The sequence below is a fragment of the Nicrophorus vespilloides genome, unplaced genomic scaffold, assembly GCF_001412225.1.
Source record: "Nicrophorus vespilloides isolate i.1.1-1 unplaced genomic scaffold, Nicve_v1.0, whole genome shotgun sequence".
Lineage (NCBI taxonomy): Eukaryota > Metazoa > Arthropoda > Insecta > Coleoptera > Silphidae > Nicrophorus > Nicrophorus vespilloides.
The window spans coordinates 14,756-21,192 of NW_017096231.1; the positions used below are offsets into that span (position 1 = coordinate 14,756).

General features: G+C 33.1%; 1 non-coding gene across 1 annotated transcript; it reads right to left on the reverse strand.

Moving 5' to 3' along the window:
* Positions 1 to 341: 341 nt before the first annotated feature.
* Positions 342 to 438, reverse strand: Trnay-gua. Its single transcript has 2 exons — positions 402 to 438; positions 342 to 377 (listed from the first exon to the last, which is right to left on the reverse strand). It is a non-coding gene; the product is annotated as a tRNA-Tyr (tRNA).
* Positions 439 to 6,437: the final 5,999 nt, after the last annotated feature.

Below are 6,437 nucleotides of genomic sequence, written 5' to 3' on the forward strand. Positions count from 1 at the left end.
TTTATCTTTCCAAATATGTATTAGAACTTCTCTTTTTCTACGGAAGTTGTGTTCTCTTTTTTTAACGTAATGTTTTTTAGATCGTGTGGTAGCCCGCGGTTTTCTCTTTTTGTTCCACAAATTATTCTTTTTTTTGTAGAGTAATTTCTGTACCAACTCAATACTGTTGTAATAATTGTCCATGTAAATATGGTGCCAAATATTTTCCTGTACTCTGAATCCCAATCAATCCTCAATGATCTTCCTGTCTTCCTTTTGTACGCCAAACAATTCTCGCACATTATAATATAAAATTTAAGTTATACCATAAATTATTAGAAAATTAAATAACAAGAAAAAAATCCTTCGAACCGGATTTGAACCAGTGACCTATGGATGTCTACCAGATGGAAATTAATATTCTACAGTCCACCGCTCTACCAACTGAGCTATCGAAGGTATAACAAAGTAAGCCATTTACAGCTTTAGGACTTGTTGACCTTAGAAATAAAATTATCAAAAAATGTATTTTCATTCAAAGTATTCACTGATCTCTTAAATATAAATAACTCCACTTAATATTAATTTAGTTCATTTATTAATTAAATCATAAATTTATTTTATGAGTGAAAAGCAATCACATAAATACTTACTTACATTGTATATGTAAGGTGTTAAACTGACTAAACGTCGGTTGATTGATTATCCTTGTGTGTGCTCGTAATTAATTAACTAGAGCAGTTTAAAGCGAGGCAAACGCCAGGCCAGCAGAAAACGCGAAGAGGTTGCGACTCGTACGCTGTACATTTTTTTTCCTAAAGCGAAATTTTTTGTATCCACAACTTTTTTTTTCCGCTCTTGACTCAGCCGTGTCTCTGGGTAACAAGTGTTCAGAACTTCACGAAAGGTAATAATGGAAGAAAAGCGAGATTTTTTTTATATGATTCGCGAATATTTCTTACAATTTTTTTCCAAACCAAAGGAAAAAATAAACGAGTGTCGATCTGTGTCTGAATATCAGGATATCAGGAATTGGAGTGGAAAAAAAGTACGTTTTTTCTCGTAAACATTTTTTTGACGAAATGTACGTATCAAAGCAGTGCGGTTATTTAAGATGATTACGGACGTATTGTGGTGTTGAATCGATTACGTAAGCAAATAGAGCGTGCGCCCGCGTGTGGGTCGTTGTCAGAGAAGGATTGGCGGGAGCAGGATTCCTGTGCGGATCCGAGGGTGGTCCCCCGGTTAATGTGGCTGGCTGTTTTCAGTCGACTCTGGGAGTCGGCTGAGGAGACTTGATCTGTATAACAGCAGCTGCCGTCGTTACTGTGTGTCCACGACAAGATTCCGCCGTCTGCAACGCGTCTAACCAGGGGATCAGCAGGACCAAAGAGCTCTACGGACAACCCGACTCGCGCTCCTTTCCAACGTTGCATCTCGCTCCAGCATTTTGTTATAAACAATTCGAGAGCGGCCACAGCATTCTAAAACATTGTTTAATTGTAGCAGGAGAATATGAGTGGCGAGGAGGCCCGTGTTTCATCGTGAAATATGTTAACAACATACAATTTATATATATATATATATGTGTACATACACATATACATATACACTCACACACATTGTATGTGTATGAGTGAACATACATTTTGTGTGACGGGCTTATCTATAAACGCATACCACGGCATCCTTATCTAAAGCCATTCCCATTCGGTCTTACACAACACAGCAGAACAGCGGCTCGCAGCAACCTCGGCCGACGACGACGAGCCCAGTCTCTTAACTCGAATTTCCAAAGAACCGTTGCTTTGACTCGTAAAAAGCAACGCACGACTCGAATATATTACATCAGGTTACTATTACTTTGTCAGAGCTTCAAAAGGAAAACGAGAGAGAGGAGAAACGGAAAATATCGGAAAGTTGAAGATGAGAGAACGAAGATTAACAGGATCGATAAAATATAAGTCTTAAATGCGCGTTAAATTTAATATTATATATTCAATAGTAATCAATTACGTTAAATTATTACAAATTGCATTAAGAAACCTGGTTATATAAGTAAGTCATTTATATAATCTATGTTATTAAGTCATTCATGGAAATAAATAAATTACAGGCTAATTACGCTGATATTATTATTCCTGGCATTGCATTCTACGTATGAATTGTACTATAAATATATCGTATTTTATTTACATTAAGTCGGTAAAAATATTGACTAAAGTTGGTTGCGGAATTTATTTTACTTGTTGTCAATTTTTGCAATTGTCTTTTTTTGTTGTTTACTATTAGAATTTAAAATATAATATATTCATTATTATATTTTCAATTATAAACCAAATCAATACTGATATAATTGCATAAATAACCAACAAATAGGAGCAAAGGGCTGGAGGCCGCCAAGAGAGAGACGACTCTCCTCCATTCATGATGAAAGGACCCACTTGTAGACGATTCCTGCTCTGGATCGTTCATGTCAAACATCAGCAAATGTCGACATGAATGTTGTTAATGAACGATCTCTTCTCTTCTTCAAACGTCCGTTGCATGAATTTCTGACACCTAGCGCAAGGCACAATATATGAGGCGGTGGAATGCTTTCGACTAGTGGGAAGTGCTTGTTCATATAGAGCAAGTCCCTGAAAACGATCCTCTTGCAGAACCTGTGTTCCAATCCAGATGACTTTAGACGTACACTGATTTCTGCGTCGGTAATATCTAGGTCAATCCTGGTGAGGTCACAAGACAGCGACGCGTTGTAGCCTTGTCTTTTTTGTAACTTCGGAGGAATACTATTCACCTAGGAGGAAACGTGGTCTCAACTTCAATGTAAAGCCCGTTTTTGTTTCCAATGTAATCTTGGCGATTTCCGGGCCCCTTTGACTACAATTTAGATAGTAGTTATCTTCTCGCCTTACATACGGTAAGTTTAAACTCGTGTATAGTTTTTTTATTCACAGCGTACATTTTCTTATCAGTTGGACTGAATGCAGGCTCTTGTGGTGTTTTGAAAACCTCAGCGCTGCTATTTTTGATATTTCTTGTAGTCGCTTTTAGCTGTTTGAATCTATTGTTAAAATGGAGTGTATATTTTAATTTATACACATTAAAATTTATTCATTTATGTTATACGTATAAGTAATTATTCTAGTTATATATTATTATTTATCGTATATAAAACGTATAAGTGATATTTATTCGTATCAATAGTCTAAAGTTTTTAGATTAACACTATGTTCTAGTTTATAATTTCTGTTAAACAAAATAAGTTATGAATTTTGAAAAATAATATAATCTTAATTTTATTTATTTATCAATTATTATTGGTCCATTTAGGACCAAAGAAAAAATAGTTAATGGTAATTGTTGTAAGATAAAGATATCCTCTTTTTAAATTTATAATCATATTTTTAATTGAGCACCAGTTCTTGATAAAGTAATCATTTTTTTAGCTATAAAATATTATTGCATTTTTTTTAAATGGAAAAAGTTAATCTAATAATCATAGTGAAAACAACTTTTTGATTGCAATTAATATTGAGTTCAGTGTGCACCGCTCTTTAACAGATATTAGCTGTTTGGTTTGTGTTTCTTATACTACGATTGCAGCGTAAAGAAATAAATAATATTTTATACAGTTATTACAATGAGTTCACATACCCATCATAAAGTCGGTAATATTTCAATTTCGTCCGATAGTGATGGTAAGTAAAAGTAATATTTTTTTTGCTGGAATATTAGAGTTTTTTAATTATAGAAATAAGACCTATGAACATTAGCAGAAGAAGGCGATTTTTTTATTCAGATGATGAAAGCAGTTTGAAAAATATGAATTCAAGATTGCTGCAAACTAAGAAGAGGATAAGAATTTTGGAATTATCAGGTTCAATCACTGACGAAGATGACGTTACTAATTTTCAATTATATTATGAAAATAATGATCAGAACGTGGAAAAATGAAAGGATCTTGCAGAAAGAGTGATGAAAAACTAGTGGATGCCTTAAAAAATCACATACAAAGTTTTGCACACTATGAAAGCCATTACATGCGTTCTCATAATCCAGGCAGAAAATACTTGAGATCTGAATTGAACATAAGAAAAATGTACAACCTGTATGTTGAAAAGTGCGAAGAGAACAATACAACATTTCTCAGCGAGCAAATATATAGGAAATTTTTTAAGAAAGATTTTAATTTAAGCTTTCATCACCCTCTTAAACATGCGTGCCAGAAATGTGATTTGTTAAATATGAAGATTAAAGCTACATCAGACTTTGACGAAAAGAACATAGCATCCATTTAAATAAAACTGGCTAGAAAAAGAAGATAATAACTTAGCATAAGTATCCAGATAAATATTTCGCTTTTTCGTTTGATTTACAAAAGGTCCTTCCGTATCCCAAATTATCAGTTTCTGTTGCATACTACAAGCGAAATATGTATGTTTGTAGTGAAGGTTTCATATTTTTCATGATAACAAAGTTCATATGTAAAATATCATTTATAGATAAATAATAGCTAATTAATGTGATACCTACGGATGTTTAAATGAACACCAACGTTTTATATTTGGCTCAATATTTGACAGCGCAACCTGAAGTTCTTGGTCAAGACTTTTTAAGCATGATCGATTATCATTTTTAATTAAAACAAGAGTTGAAAAACTTTGCTCACATATGTGGTCGAAAATAGAAGTAGTGTTAGGATGGCGGAAATGCGAGGATATTCTTTCTAAACGGAAATCAAAAAAAACATCTAATGGAACTTCAGCGACGTGAAGTTTTAACGTCCCGTCATAACTCAATTTGCAGAGACAGTACTTCCGTAGATTTTATTGCATAGGTTTCAATAAATGCAAATGCAAAAATCCAATCCTATTGCTCTGTATTAATAAAATAAAAATTGTGATCAAATTTCTGCTGAAGCATACTTAAATGTTGTTGTGCCAGATCCACAATTAATTGCTTGTTTTTAAATTGTACTATGGTTGGACCTTTGGTACATTTCTAAATTCTTTTTCAACCCTTGTAATTTGTTGGAGCACGGTAATATATATTCTCGATGTATACAACAGTGTGTAAATTGTATTATCGGATGCCGTGGCACACCGGTTGCGGAGCACTGTTATAGCATACAGTGACATGTGTACCGGACAAAACCGATTAAAAAATTTTCAATTAGCTGACAATAACATAAATGTAAAGAAAAAAATCAATTATATGCTCAAGACTATTATAATATAATAAAGAATTGCCGAAAAAAATAGATTCATTTTGTATGATACGGACGGAGAAAATGGAAAAAAAAATGCTCCATTTAAAGCAATTTTCTTATTAGAAAAATCAGGAAGACCCAAACAAGACCAATAACAAGAGATAAATAAAAAGATATGATGAGTTTACTGCTTTGCACACCAACTTTTTACCATCAATACTTCATTATACTAACGGTAAAATATGGACTTAATTTCATCTTGTTTTTATTTTTAAAATATGTTATTATTGAAATTGGACCTAAAAACCTATATTTTCTTTAACAATTTTAATAATCATTATTCATAATAAAATGTAACTGTTTTATAGTGTAAAAACATCACACTACTTGATTAACGTTTACCAATATTTTTAAATCGATTCAAACCCATAAATATCTCGATATATGAAAAACTGAACTTATACCATTTTCAAAAATAAATGGACAATCATAAGTTTGTGTGTGTTCCTTTCCGTCTTTAAGCCGTACTTGATTTGTAGATTGGGTTTATATCAGGTTTGTTGAGGATTGTTTGCGTCGGGTGACTAAAAAAAAGGTAATGTTGTTAATTTGCGGGAAAGTGGTAAGCATTGTGAATGTACATCCAATTCACATTTCTTGTTTTGTGAGTAAAAGAAGTTGCCTACTATAACTTAGCAAAACCTTACATTATTAAATTCTAACTTCAAAAGTAGCGCTATAAACCACCAAATACACGTACGTTGTGTTACCCCTAAACACAAAAATCAATCAACAATATCCATACGAGGTTTATCCTAACACAGTTGTACTGAATCGCTGAGACCTCGATTCGAAAGTTGTTAATTAGTGTAGTCGTCCCACATGTTTTCCTCTGACCCCAGTAACTTAAGCCAGTGTAATGAAATCTGCAATTAATGAAAACAGTAGCTGGCGAAATTGTGTAAAACGCGCAAGCCAAGTGAAGTGTGGAGAGGAAAAAAAGAAGAAGAAGTTAATTTTAACTCCTCAGTAACTCAGGCCAGTTTAGATAAATCCAATTAATAAAAGCAGTGGCTGGAGAAACTGTGCAATAAGAAATTCTAAGTTTAAAAAACTACAATTTTTAAATAAATTTGTATTTAACGGATGTCCTAAACGTCGAACACCGGCTAGTCTGATATGTACACATCTCTGATGAAATATTTGAAATTTTAACTTATTTTTTGGATTTAAATTACTACTT